The sequence below is a fragment of the Aulonocara stuartgranti genome (assembly GCF_965226115.1).
Source record: "Aulonocara stuartgranti genome assembly, chromosome: 5".
Taxonomy (NCBI): Eukaryota; Metazoa; Chordata; class Actinopteri; order Cichliformes; family Cichlidae; genus Aulonocara; species Aulonocara stuartgranti.
The window spans coordinates 18,046,527-18,061,831 of NC_138943.1; the positions used below are offsets into that span (position 1 = coordinate 18,046,527).

The 15,305-nt window shown below is 38.0% G+C and overlaps 1 long non-coding RNA gene across 3 annotated transcripts in view; it reads left to right on the forward strand.

Moving 5' to 3' along the window:
* Positions 1-15,305, forward strand: part of LOC309707532 — a 42,004-nt gene that overhangs the window by 1,125 nt on the left and 25,574 nt on the right. The window contains exon 2 of one of the 3 annotated variants that reach the window (XR_014277004.1): positions 924-1,005. The exons of the other annotated variants lie outside the window; for them this stretch is intronic. This is a non-coding gene — a long non-coding RNA (uncharacterized lncRNA). The remainder of the gene's footprint in view (positions 1-923; positions 1,006-15,305) is intronic. 3 annotated transcript variants of the gene reach the window in all.

Consider the following 15,305-nt stretch of genomic DNA (forward strand, 5'->3'; position numbering starts at 1 on the left):
AGAACAAGAGCAGGTGAGACACACATGTTAGTCACATGGTTGTTTACCCAAAGTATCACCGTATCATAGGTCCTCATGTATCTCGTACCTAGTGTTTCTTTTTAGGTTTGTTATTTTTCAAATTCTACATTTATTAAGTTATGCAGGCTTGTTTGCACAACAAGGCTAAATAATTATATAAACTTTTCTGAATCGAAATAGTGTACTTTGGTAGAATAAAAAAATAAGTGTAGTGCAGGTCTATGGTGATTTTTAGTGCTACTATCATCTAGTTCTGATTCTGGTTCTGTCTTGGTTAAGTCCTAAGTAGTCCTGATTTTGAACTGTTGTAGTCCTGTTTTAATTCTGGAACAGTTCTGGGTCTGGTTGAATTGGGGTTTAGTCCGCGTGTCTTGATGCAGCCCTGTTCTGCCTTGCCTTAATTTAAAAACTAGTTTAAGGTGTCCTGCAGATGTGATATTTATTTTCCCTATATGAAGTCATGCTTTTTTGAACATAACTCAAAACAGAGCCTATTAATCTTTCAGTCATTTCTAAACACCCCCCCCCAAATCCCACATGCATACTACCCTTTAGGACTAAGCCCCGGGTGTCTGCCTCCGCCTCTGCTCAGAACGTGTTAGTCATGTACAAAAACAGTATGGCCTTACCACTATCTTCTGTTTATAGCTGGACCATTTGAAACTACTGCACTGTTCCTGAGTGGGTGAAGTGCAGGACAAAAGGGGCACCTACTTGACTACTTGACCCCTAAGTGTCCTAAAATCGCTTCCATTTCAACTCCTGCTGTTTGCCTTCACTTGCAGTATTATTCTAGTCGGTGTGTTGATACTGATAGACAGAGAAATTCAGCTCATTCAGCTAAATTACATTTTAATCCATCTTATATGTCTTATATATTCCTCCATTTCGATTTGATGCAGGGCTGAAGCTTTTGAAACGCAGCTGTGACATTGTACTTTATTTCACCTTTAAAGACCCATTAAGCAGACCACAGTGAGAATGGTAAGGCCCAGCAGTTTTACTGATTTTATTTTCTGTTGCCATAGGACCTTATCTCACAGTCTGTTTTTTTATTTTTTTTTTATTTTTTACATAAATCCACTTTAGGGACACATAATATTGACTGGAAATTTTCAGTTGTGCGTTATGTTTCTTTTTTTAATTGCAATTGCAATTCCAGTTTTTTTTGACTGGTTCATTTAATCTCAAATCAGCCAATTTGAAGATAGTGGAGCAGAAAATGCTCTGAAAATTGCATTATTTGAAATGGGAGTGACCCAGGTCTTAAAAAGGAAAAATATGTCAGAGTTATAATTAGAGCAACATCCAGAAACACCAGAATGTTGTTCTATTTGGACATGACAATCTATTGATATTTCTGTGGTACAACCCATTATATTTGGTGGATAAAACATGAAAGTTGAATGAATATTACATTTTCTTCATTTTGGTGACTAAGAATTTAATATTAGAAAGCATTCTACATGCTCAACTATGTACCATTCAGAAATTGTAATTATTTGTCTTTTGACATATGAAGTTCTTTTATTAGTGTGTGCTCACATATGGAACTTTGCAGCAGTTAGGGCTGTTCGATATAACGATATATATCGGATGACGATATAAAAACGTCTATCGTTTCCTATTATGCTATCGTTTGTTTCGTGGTGTCGTAAAATAAACTGTTTACAGCAATATTTTTTCATCGTTTTGACGGTCACTGTAGTGGCTATATTAATTTCTTAAATTCTCTCTTTCTCTTATATTTAATATAACCACACTATGGAGGGACAAGTGCCTGTTTTTACATGTTGTTGTTAGCAACAATGACGGTAAAACTATCGCGTGGCTCCGCTGTCCGCTTGTTTGTTTTCCACGTAAACCTTTCACAATAAAGCTCAAGATCCTGTTGAGACTTTTCAAAATAAACTGAATCACGTGAAAGAGTATGCAGAGAGTTTACAGATGAGAAGCAAAAAAGAGCCGTCATGTGCTAAAAAATAAAACTTAGACTCGAAAGAAAATGGTGGCCGTTACAACTTATGTCTAAAAATGTATAGTTTCATGCATCGGTTAAAACATTCAAATCCAGGTAAAGGACGCCCAGCTGGAAAAACTAAATGCAAGTCGAGCTGCCCAAGATTCACAGAATTTACAGAAAATACATTTTTGTGATTTATATCGTTGCCAGGATGATAAATGTCTTATATCGGGATATGAGATTTTTGTCATATCGCACAGCCCTAGCAGCAGTGCTATACTTTTTTCTATTAACTATACAATGCTTGGACTTCTTTTTTTTTTCTTTTTTTTTTTTTACATCATAGCTGTCCCAAATGACAGATTCTGACGGTTGAGCTAAAGGCCTGTGCTGATTTGTGATTAAATGACTCAACTGTGCATTCCTGAGAAAACATATACAGTGGGGCAAAAAAGTATTTAGTCAGCCACCGATTGTGCAAGTTCCCCCACCTAAAATGATGACAGAGGTCAGTAATTTGCACCAGAGGTACACTTCAACTGTGAGAGACAGAATGTGAAAAAAAAATCCATGAATCCACATGGTAGGATTTGTAAAGAATTTATTCGTAAATCAGGGTGGAAAATAAGTATTTGGTCAATAACAAAAATACAACTCAATACTTTGTAACATAACCTTTGTTGGCAATAACAGAGGTCAAACGTTTACTATAGGTCTTTACCAGGTTTGCACACACAGTAGCTGGTATTTTGGCCCATTCCTCCATGCAGATCTTCTCGAGAGCAGTGATGTTTTGGGGCTGTCGCCGAGCAACACGGACTTTCAACTCCCGCCACAGATTTTCTATGGGGTTGAGGTCTGGAGACTGGCTAGGCCACTCCAGGACTTTCAAATGCTTCTTACGGAGCCACTCCTTTGTTGCCCGGGCGGTGTGTTTTGGATCATTGTCATGTTGGAAGACCCAGCCTCGTTTCATCTTCAAAGTTCTCACTGATGGAAGGAGGTTTTGGCTCAAAATCTCACGATACATGGCCCCATTCATTCTGTCCTTAACATGGATCAGTCGTCCTGTCCCCTTGGCAGAAAAACAGCCCCGTAGCATGATGTTTCCACCCCCATGCTTCACAGTAGGTATGGTGTTCTTGGGATGCAACTCAGTATTCTTCTTCCTCCAAACACGACGAGTTGAGTTTATACCAAAAAGTTCTACTTTGGTTTCATCTGACCACATGACATTCTCCCAATCCTCTGCTGTATCATCCATGTGCTCTCTGGCAAACTTCAGACAGGCCTGGACATGCACTGGCTTCAGCAGCGAAACACGTCTGGCACTGCGGGATTTGGTTCCCTGCCGTTGTAGTGTGTTACTGATGGTGACCTTTGTTACTTTGGTCCCAGCTCTCTGCAGGTCATTCACCAGGTCCCCCCGTGTGGTTCTGGGATCTTTGCTCACCTTTTTCATGATCATTTTGACCCCACGGGATGAGATCTTGCGTGGAGCCCCAGATCGAGGGAGATTATCAGTGGTCTTGTATGTCTTCCATTTTCTGATGATTGCTCCCACAGTTGATTTTTTCACACCAAGCTGCTTGCCTATTGTAGATTCACTCTTCCCAGTCTGGTGCAGGTCTACAATACTTTTCCTGGTGTCCTTCGAAAGCTCTTTGGTCTTGGCCATGGCGGAGTTTGGAGTCTGACTGTTTGAGGCTGTGGACAGGTGTCTTTTATACAGATGATGAGTTCAAACAGGTGCCATTCATACAGGTAACGAGTGGGGGACAGAAAAGCTTCTTACAGAAGACGTTACAGGTCTGTGAGAGCCAGAGATTTTCCTTGTTTGAGGTGACCAAATACTTATTTTCCACCGTAATTTACGAATAAATTCTTTACAAATCCTACCATGTGGATTCATGGATTTTTTTTTCACATTCTGTCTCTCACAGTTGAAGTGTACCTCTGGTGCAAATTACTGACCTCTGTCATCATTTTAAGTGGGGGAACTTGCACAATCGGTGGCTGACTAAATACTTTTTTGCCCCACTGTACTTGACTTGATCAGTATCCTTTTGTTTATTGCCCAAAAAGTGTTTAGATTTAGTAACGTAGAAGCATTAGTTAAACAAGACTGTAGTTTCTAATAATACTTAAGCAAATTCTGAAAACATGTCACTAAACAGTGGTTTCGTTGATATAATGACAGAATACATAATAGAATTATTAAAATGAAATAATTAGGTTAGCTTAACATAAGGTAAGTACATACACTTCATATAAAAAGTTTAAATATAAGCATGATCATTTCATCTGATATTAACATGACATCACCATAAAGACATGAATCAAATTCACAAAAACAATATTTTACAGTCATGTTAATGTAAAAATAAAAATTCTGCAATTATAACACAGGAAACTGATGCTGATTAAACATAACTTTATTGTACAAAGTCAATTTACATTATGTTAATTTAATAGGTATATTTTTTTTCAGTATACCTTCGTCCATATTGGTATATATTGGTCCATATTGGTCCATAGTTGTTACGCTCCGATGGTGTCACCCTTCAAGTGCAGGAACTACACAGTTCAAGAACTGTGATGCCATCAGGGCCAGTGGGGTTTAGTGTTTTTCTCCAGCTAACCGGGGCAGAAGTCACAGCCAAGTAGGGGTGTGAGGGTATGTGTTTGTCGGGGCAGGAGAAAGCAGCAGAGGGCTGTGAAATTAACCTGAGGAAGAAACTGCTCAGCTCATTGGCTGCCCACTAGTTGTCTGTCTGTCACGTTGCTTGGGTTGTCTTGCTTCAGAAGCCAGTGTTTCTTGAGGAGGAAAACTTGTTTATTGGCTTTTTACTTTTGAAAGTGTTGGTTAGATTACTTAAGAGTGGGCTTACAGGCTGCCCACCCAGTCAGAGGTCAGGAAAACTACTGATACTGTTGTTTTAAGATTTCATTTTTTCTTATTTTATAAATATATATATTTTTTCCAGATTGACAAGAGTTACATATAGGTAGGCTGCTTGTATCTACCGCTGACCTGGTATACACTCACCAGCTGTCTCACATCCACCCACAGCAATGAATGACTCACCACTGCAAGAGTGGGATTTTTACCCAGAACTAACGGATAAATTGTTTAACTGACCAGAGTGGAGTCATATAGTCTTTACACTTGTCAGATCCTGTCCTTAGGAAGTATCCATTCCAGAAATGCGCAATTCCCCCAAAAGCTTCATATCAGGAAGTAGAAGATAAATCCAGGTACTGTCAATACCTTTTTTGGCTCTAGTTCTTCTTGAGTTCAAGTTCCTATATAAAACATTTCTGCTTAAGTTATTTGGGTTGCCTGACGGTTGTTCCTGTTGCTGATGTCTACATTACTAATGTCTATCACAGCTGGGATGGCAGATGAGTTTGCAATATGAACCTAAAAGCAGACAAGGGAGAGATGGAACTGAATCTTAACAAAAAGCGAACCATTTATTAAGCTGAAAAAACATTGTATTGTATTGTATTGTATTGTATTGTATTGTATCTTTATTTCAGACATATACAGAAAAAAACCCCAATATATACACAACTACAGATACTTGCATTTACAAATACGAATATATATGTAAATACACACACACACGTATGTGCTCAGATAAAACAAAAAATAAAATAAAATAAAACAAAATCTAAATGACATGAAATGACAATTATTAGGTCTGAAATGGAGTAGGAAGAAGTATAACATACTTATTAATCCCTACCCCATGCTCAACATTTTATTGAGATGAACACATGAGCACAAAACATGGCACAGGGAACAGAGGCAAAAACTAAAACCTATACTGGGAATAACTAGGAATGACTCTGACAACTATGACAAGAAAAACATGAACATGAATCCGAGCAGGTGCATGCGAGAAACTGTGACGAAAAAGCATGAAAATGAAACATGGACATGGGGTAACCTGATGTGACGTGGAGGGAGAAAAACAGATGACCCGACACTGAAGAGAGGAAGACAGAGGACTTAAATACACAGAAGGGAAATGTGGGAAATGGAAATACCTGGGGACAGATTGGGGAGACATGGAGCACAAAGAAAGGCAAATGGGAACAGATAAGGAAGATGAAGGCACAGCCATAAGTTAAACGTTCAACGTAGAGCACAAAACAGACTAGACAAAAGACAGGAAAAGACTCATGAATACGGGGACAAGCATAAACTAGAATAACACTCAACTAAACCCTAACTGAACACTAACACAAGAACTTAACATTATTGTAATCTTACATAAGAAGATCAAGAATGTAAACTAAACACTGGGTGGCAGACACAGCCCCTGATAATGTCTACGTTTTGAACAGAACAGCTATGAGTCTGTCTGGAACTCTAACAGAAGGATTATCACGATGATAGAGAGAGCCGTCTAACATCTGTCCAAATCTCCTCATGTGTTCAATTGGACTGAGATCTGTTGACTTTGAAGGCCATATGCCTCCTTCATCAAAGGCAGCAAGTGGATCCAAATCATGCTGGTAAAAATCCAAAAAGCATCACAAACCCAATAGATGCTCTCACTGTGAAGCTTAAACATTCTGGTATTTCCCTTGGTACATCACACCTCCAAAGAGCTCCAGATTATTTCAATTAAAATGCAATAAAAAAAATAAATTCTGATTCTTCCCAGCAAAGGCATGAGGAGCTGAGGTGGTTGTCCATTCTGAGAAGTACTACCTATACGACAGGATGAAGACTTTTTAACACTACATTTAGAGGTTGGAGTGGGTTCATTTGAAAGAATGATTTCATTTTAATGGATTCGATAGACATTTCATCAGAATGAGCTTCTTTCAGCCAATCTTGTACAGATAATTCGCCTTTTCAGATAGATATTTCCTCCCTGACCTCACTATTAGGCACATTTGTAGAAGCAGTGGTCTATTTTTCTATTTTCAAATCACGATCTGTACGCTGACTGTGTTTATAAATCTATGAAAAAATTGTTGCCATAGCGCTATACCAAATAGTGATATCAAAGTCAGCACATTTTTCTCTCTTGAGAGTTTTGCGTCAGTAGTCATAGTTTGTGAACGACATGATTGCAAATGGGCCCTAAGTACCAGACCGAGTCTAAGGTTCAGGTCAATTAGTTGTCCTTCCTTTAATAAACAAAATGGTAAAAAAAAATCTCATAGAAACATTTAATGACTCCGAAACTTTAGTGTATCATTGATCATCATTAGTTTGGAAATTTAATGCATTTTGAAATATTTATCTGTTTCCTGTAATCACGCTGTTTATTACTATAACAAGTATACATGCCAGGATAATATGGACACTTTAAGAATAATCTACCCACATCAATCCTTTTTGAAACCCCAGATGCACAATAAACATGCACAGTGTTTGCAAAGCAGATTTGCCATGTAGTAAGAAGGTCAGAACAACTGTAAATCATCATGATTTTGTCATATACCATTAATTTGAGTTAATGGTTAATATTTAAGCATATTTAATTTGAGTACGTATAGAACATCATTTCTATACGTATGCAGAAGTTTACATTTATTCTTGATCAGTCAGACCTGTCCTTGGGGACTGTGTGGGCACATAGTGATGAGTCTCAATCACTCCATCCTGTTCCATAGTCTGCACCCAGACTGTGGAACAGTTTACCTCCTCACGTCAGACTCTCCAAAAGCCTAGAAACTTTTAAAACCGCTCTTAAAACTCACCTCTTTTCATTGGCTTTTAGAAAGGTTTAATTTATTTGTTTTATATATTTTTATTTTATTTTTATCAGCGAGGTGTTATTACGAAATTGTGTTCTATTGTATTTTTATCTGTATTTACTGTACAGCACTTTGGTCAGCCTTGGTTGTTTTTAAATGTGCTCTATAAATAAACTTGACTTGACTTGACTTGACATCCTCGCTCACTGCTGGGTCACTCTCTTGTCAGGGTGAGACACAATTAGTCCTTTCTATTGTCTGGATTTCGGTGACACTAGCAAACCCCTGTCACAACTCTGCTTAAGTTCAGAAGGGGTCAAAATTAATGAGAAATACACATTTTCCACACACAATAGTTGCAGCCGTGATTGTACCATCAGGATGATACAGGTCTAAACCATTAAAAGAGGCTCAGGATCATTGTTATGTACATTTATGAAGTGTGAACTGTTACACAGCTGGTGAAGCCATCTGCATTTGTTATGTAAAAATGGATTTGTAGCTGTTGTATAATAGAAACCAACGTTACGTCTAATGAAAACAGAGTGAAACGTAAACACCTGCGTGGGTGTGCAGGACCTTTAATTCACAAGCTATACTTTGTGTTACACCTGTGCAAGCAGCAGATGTATAGAAATGAACTAGTAAGTAACTCCAAGCTGGCCTCTTTACACCACTGGATGCACCAACAAAGTCATTTTATTTATTTATTTTTTCAGGAAAGTAAAAGTGACCCTGCTGTCACCCGACATGGTCGGGTTAGAAGGTGGGAAAAAGAAAGAGAGGAAGGAAGCAAGGGTGGGAGAGTGGAGTGAAAGGGTAAAAAACAAGAGTGAGAGGAAAAAGAAAAGTATAGTAAACAAAATCATCAGGTGTGTGTGTGTGTGTGTGTGTGTGTGTGTGTGTGTGTGTGTGTGTGTGTGTGTGTGTGTGTGTGGTTTCTGGAGAGGATAAGACATCAAAGTAATGGCAGCCTAAAATAAATGCTAAGAAAGAAGCAACAGTTATGACAGAGCTGTCTCTGCCACCCTATGACTTCCAGATATTGAACTTTTGGACTCCTTTGGGAAAATACCATCATTCAATAAATGCCAAATAAACAGTCAAGTAACTCTGCTCTGCGTTCAGAAAGTGGAGGGATTGAATTTATTCATGAAAAAGGAAGCCTGCCATTGTTTACAGACTGAAAAAACTACTCAGGATACAAAGTAAAAATGAACACAGATAAAGGACAGTGCTGTGATAGCTATGGGGCCAATGAGCTGACAAGTATTTCATATAATTATTTTTAAAATTATGCAGATAATGATGTAGAATGTACATCAATTAAGATTTTCTATTTATAGTGCATAGCTGTGTATGAGCAATCACATTTCTTTCCTCTGTGTGTGTGTGTGTGTGTGTGTGTGTGTGTGTGTGTGTGTGTGTGTGTGTGTGTGTAAGTGTGTGCGTCTAGTGTCAGTACATGCATAGTGAATAGGAGAATGTGTGTGTATCGAGCTGTATGTATGAATGAGTAGAGGCTGCACTTATATATACCCTTCTAAACCACTGTGATTCTACACACACACACACACACACACACACACACACTGTCCAGCCACTTCGGCATGTGGTGTTGAACCTTCACTCTACTTGCTGTACAACAGCAAGTGGCTTATAATGAGTACGTCACAGGTCTTGCTAATTTCATTAACGTCACTCCGTACTATGGCAACCCATAATGATCCATAATTACAGTGCCAATTACAGTGCATTGTTGTGTGGGGTCATAATATTTGTAAAACGAAGCAGATGGTTCTGATGGAAATCAATCAGAGGCCACAGACATTAGATTTGTTATTAAAGCCACAGTCCTATAAATCATTTCCTTAAATGTAGGTCTTTGTCCCCGTGATAGGGTCTGATCACTGATACTGAGATTATCAACACCCTTTACGTTTAGCTATTTTCTTTAAGGTAAAAGGAATATTGCAAGTGTCTAAGAGCACTATGCTGTGTTTTTTTTAGGTCAACAGTGACATCTTCTGGTTAACTCTGTACCTGCTGAAATAGAAGCAACTCTCATGTAGGGTATGTCATCCATTATATAGCTCTGAAATGCTCATAGTGCAAGAAAACACCCCCAAAAATGTCTTTTCAGTGGCCGGAATCAATACAAGCTTTAGTAAAGCTTTTGTAAATGTGGTAAGTCTCAGAACAGTTAGATAGCATCACTCAGTCACTCACTGTAAACGAACCAACTGATGAGTAAATCTCAGCTACTCACACATGAGTTGCACTCTCTTTTACTCAGAGTTGACTTTGCAACTCCAAGTTGACTTTGTAACCTTTGTTTGGCATAAGGTACACAAAACCATCAGGTGCAAATGTCAACACTCTACGGTAAACAAATAGCTGAACCTAAAAACGCGGTCGAAATGGCATCTGAGCAGCAGAGGATTTAGGAGCTTTTTTTTTTTCCCTTCGTTTTTTTAAAATTCAGTTCAGTTTTATAGAGATTGAAATGTCAGTGATGAATCATTACACTGAAACAGTGTAATGCAGGAACTGTTGTTGACCTTTATTTACTCCCCACACTACTTCCTTCGTTCCTTCTCTTGAATCCCTCTTTCCAGCCCCACTGAAGCTATTCCTACACTTCTGTCAATTTGTTTGCAAATTATTTTTTGTGCAGTATTTCAACATTTTCTGGAATAGACGGATTGATTGAAAACTTAAACATAGGGTTCACATGAACCCTAGCAGCCTAGCAGCATCACAGCTATTTGTTATCTTTGTAAGAAAGATGAAGCCCATATTACACATACTGTATAATGAAAATGGGCTTTCATTCATGTACTTAACTTATGACTTATGACTACTTATGACAGGGAGTTTTAGCTTTCTATTATCATATTGCAGCAAATGTTACCTTTGAGTAAATGCAATGCGCTGTAATTTAAGGCACTTTCTCAAAAAACAGAACCACCTGACTGTAACTTACACCCTGCACGTGGTGTTGTAAATAATTTCGCAGTATTTTAATGGGGCTGTGACGTATGCAGTGTATTCAAAAATGATCCCAAAGCCAAACGTACATCTTCAAATTATTGGATTTGTTGAACAGGTCCTAAATTATAAATGATTCACTTTACCTTTAATAGGAATAAACTAATAAAAATACAAAACAAAACATCATTTGACCCTGAGAAAATTCTTTCATGAATTTATCATGATTCATAAATGAATTCTGTTGTAAGACACAGACAGAAGTACTGCGTTAACCCTGAACTATACTGTGCAGCTGTAAGGTGGCATGAATTGCAAATTAAGTCAAATAAACATGTTTTAAGCTTGTATGTAGGTACCTGAGTTAGCTGCATTCCACCATTAGAGTGGGTGTATATATATGTATATATATATGGATATATAAAGAAAGAAAAAAAAGCACATGTCCTTCTGAAGTGTCCTTGAGCAAGACACTTAATCCTTAACGGCTTTAGCGATTTGGATTTGTAACAGCTGCAGTGCTGTGTGAACCTAATCTCTTTAAAGAAAACTACTGTACGTTAACTTATTATGTCTGGACTTAACCATGTTTTTCTGATACACATAGATCAAAAATATGCTTCACAACATAAAAGGAGAAAGACGTTTTTTTAATGCCAAACTATTTCATCCCATCATCCAAATAGTTTTTTCTAATTAAAATGTTCAGGGTAACTGCAGCAATTAGGAAAAAAAAAAAAAAAGATTACAAAACACATTTTCTGTCATGTTTTGTCAGCCAGGCAATTTAAATAGGGTCATCAATCTGCCTCCCAGTTCACTTGATTTCAACATTTTGTCAGCGTGTCAGCATTTTTCAAGCTGTGCTGCATCTGATAAGTGCCTTTGTCAGGCTGCATATCAGAGCCCTCTTCAGCGGCAGTCTTTTTGCTGTTGTTGAGGCGAGGCGACTGGCATTTACTAGAATGACAGAAGCATACTTCATATGCTCCCTACATCATCTTCACTTTCCTTTTTATAAACCTCTCATCAGCTTCCCTCTCTCTGGCTCACTCATCCTCCCTCGCCGTCACCCCATCCCTCTCTCTCTCTCTCTCTCTCTCTCTCTCTCAAATCCCTCCTCTCTTCCACTTAATTTTCTCCAATTTACTCCGCTTCCCCCACCTCCTCTCCTCTCACTGCCTTCCTCCATCCCTCAGTCTCTTGGGCATTTTGCAGTCACATAGTCAGGCATGTGAGGTGAAGGACTTATGTAATCTGTTCTCTCCATACATTCTCTTGTTTCTGTCTTTCTTTGTCTGTCGCTCTCTCTACAGTGGTGCCAATTTGCCAACAATGTGGAGGCTACAGAAGTCAAATACACCTCTTGTCTTTGTGTGAAGGAATTGTAAATGCATGTGCAGACTTAGCAAATGCAGACAACCACTGTAAACTGGATCCATTGTTCACCTGCCAGTCAAAGTAATCTGGTACGTAATACCCTTCAAATTTGGTTCCCAGTTTAAAGTAACACTGTGTGCTCCTTTTAAATGAAACTAGTTATTTTAAATAATACTTTATGTATATTTTTCTACAACAATCAGCTAAAGCCACAGTTATATGAAGTTATGCACAACACTAATGAGTTTTGACATAATGAAAAAAGCCAAACAGAGGCTTTATCCATCCTGAATAAGCACAAAAAAGTGAGACGTTAGCATACTGGATAATTCCATCCAACAAATAGCCAGCAGTGTGGCTGTAGGCAATATTAAGTCAAATCATGCAATTCAATCCATCCTGAAATTCAATTTATATTCCTCTAGTGATACCTCTGAAAACCTGGCCTGCATGAGAAGTGGCTGATGTGACATCTTTAGGGTACATGAGCTTCAGAACGTTTTTAATTAAGATATTCTAAATGTGAGAGTTTTAATCACAGATAAGTTAATATATATTTGTAAAAGTGTATCAATTGCAGTTGTGCTTTATATTTTTGAGGGAGGCTAATTGCCTTTGAGGTTATTCACTACAAAGGCTAATTAAAAGACCAAATGTGGCAAGGATATTAAAGTTACACCTTTGAAAACCTTTCAGCAAAAATCGAAATAACGTTCAAACTTTAATTACTTACAGGACGCCCTATTAAAAGTTATTTAAAAAACAAAAACTTTTTGCATTTTTTTTACCATTGCAGCACTGGGAATTTCCATTCTGGCAGAGTTGTCTGTTTACTTTCCTCTGTTAAGCATTAGGGTAGACTATGATAAATAACTAGAGCATTTGTTTGCTGTAATACGTTATATATTTATTCATACACAGAACACAAACTGAGCCATGTTGGCTGATGGACAAGACTCATTTCTAATGGTCTCAGACAAACATGGTGAATTTGTATAAGAGCGCATGAGTGAGCGTCTCTGTGTGGGTGTCCGGGTGGTGGATTGATTTGAACCCAGGGGCAGTCCTGGAATAGACAGAGTCACTGATCTGTTTCTAATGAAGAATAATGCACTGCGTTGGACACAGAAAAAAGCCCTGCCTTCACACATCAAACACACTTATACATGACAAACATATCAGGGCACAGAGTCATGCTTTATACACATACACCAACAACAAATGTCCACAAGTGCATTAACAGTATCTAGGCTTTAGCAGCTGAAGCATATTTAGCAAGAGTTTATCTCAGGGGTCAGCAACATATATTTTGTTTGATGATCATACTAAGATATACTAAGCAACTGGAGCCTGAATGATTTAACTGAAAAATCAAAAACATAGTGTTGAATTATGTTAGAGTAAATAAATGTAAAATGTAATAAATGCAAAGCTTAGTGTTTCTGTGTTATTGTTGTCCCTACAATGAACTGACAAAAACCACATTTAATTTAGAATAAAAAATGATTACACCATCCTTACATCCCTTTTATTCACGGTGAAGTTTATCACTGCATACTAACAGATAGTTAAGTTAAGTGGCCAATTCTAGAGCTTAAAAATGAAGCCAGTAACAGAGTACTGAAAGCTCCAAGTGGTTCCTCTAATGTCCACTTGAGCCCGACTCCAACAACAAATCGATTTAAGACTCCTATCTTAAACACTCAACTAAATGACATGGCATTTAGTGGCATGGTACAAAATGCTACAAGAACTCAGTTTGTTAGATGTAACCATGCACGTAATATATATAGTACATATAGTACACTAGAAACACTAGAAGATATTTGCAATTACCATAAGATTTGCTTTATCCCCCCCGAAAAAGAAGTAAACAACACGAAAGTATATTAAAAGTCATTTCAATGACTAATTTTTAAAACTATGAAATCTTAATATTTAGTCAACAAATACACGATCAGTTTTACACCACTAAACAAGCAGAAGCTGAACTAAGAACACAGCGATTTGGAACAATCTGCTAAATTCAAGTCTTGTAATTCTATATTAAAGCAGCAAATGTTTTACCTTATGGTAATGTTGGCATTTAGAGCTTGTTCTTCATAACATATGACTCAAACAACACGATCATTCATTGGTAACCTCCTGAAGCTACATTTAACCTACTTTGTTTGGAAAACCACCTCATTTATGAGGGGAAACTAAATGGAAAAGGCAAATATACTTTACTTGTGCAACCATGCAGCTCCTCCCTGCAGCTCCATGGTATATGCTGCCGAATTATTACAGTGTGTGTCACTGCTGATTTCATTTAGTGATGAAGCTAATTAGGATGGTCAGGCATGGCAGGACTTAGCAGGAGTTTTAGTCAAATATTAAAACTCTGACCAGAGAAATGAGCTTATGTCATTTACACCAATGAAAAAAAAAAGAAAAGTCCTAAAGCAGGATGTAGAGTAATGCCTAATGCTGTTGTACTCAAAAAAAGGCAAAAGGGATTTACTTTTTTCCTTACTTATTGATGTTTTTACATGGTCACGATTATTCCTTTTGCTTTTTTGTGTTTTTTCCCTACAGGGTTATTTAGTCTTTCCTTAGTTTACCTCTCTCTGGCCCCCTTTTTTGTCCCCTCTTGCTCCTTCACTCTCTCCTGCATATAGTTTTGCACAACCTGATATTGCCATAAATAGTTTTGCTAGTTTTAGTTTTAGTTAAGTTGCTGTCATGTCAGGGAAAAGAGATGCTTGCCTTATTAACTTTTGGTTTCAAACAAGACGAACCGCAGTCTCCCTGTTTTTAACCCATGTATCTGCTGAGACCTCATCTCTGTGCACATTTTACTGCACCATAGACTATAATCCTAGACCGCACGTAAAAGATCAGTGTAACATCTGCCATTTCCAAATCTTTTAGCTAAGCATTTTGGCCACTGCTACTGTAGCTTTCCTAAAGTGTGGCTCCATAGTGTAGTGGTTTACACATTTGCTTGCCAAGTGAAAGGTTTGATTCCAGCTGGAGACACAAATCCCTTTTGGAGTGGCACCAGGAAGGGCATCACAAAACTGCCAAATAAAACATGTACAGCCATATGCTGTGGTGACCTCGTGTGACAAGGGAGCAGCTGTTTTAAAACTAGACATCACAAGCGCGGTACCAAGAGACAGAGGGACAATGCATACTCATAAGATAGCGATAAGATAGGCCCATGCTGTAGAGTTCCCTGATT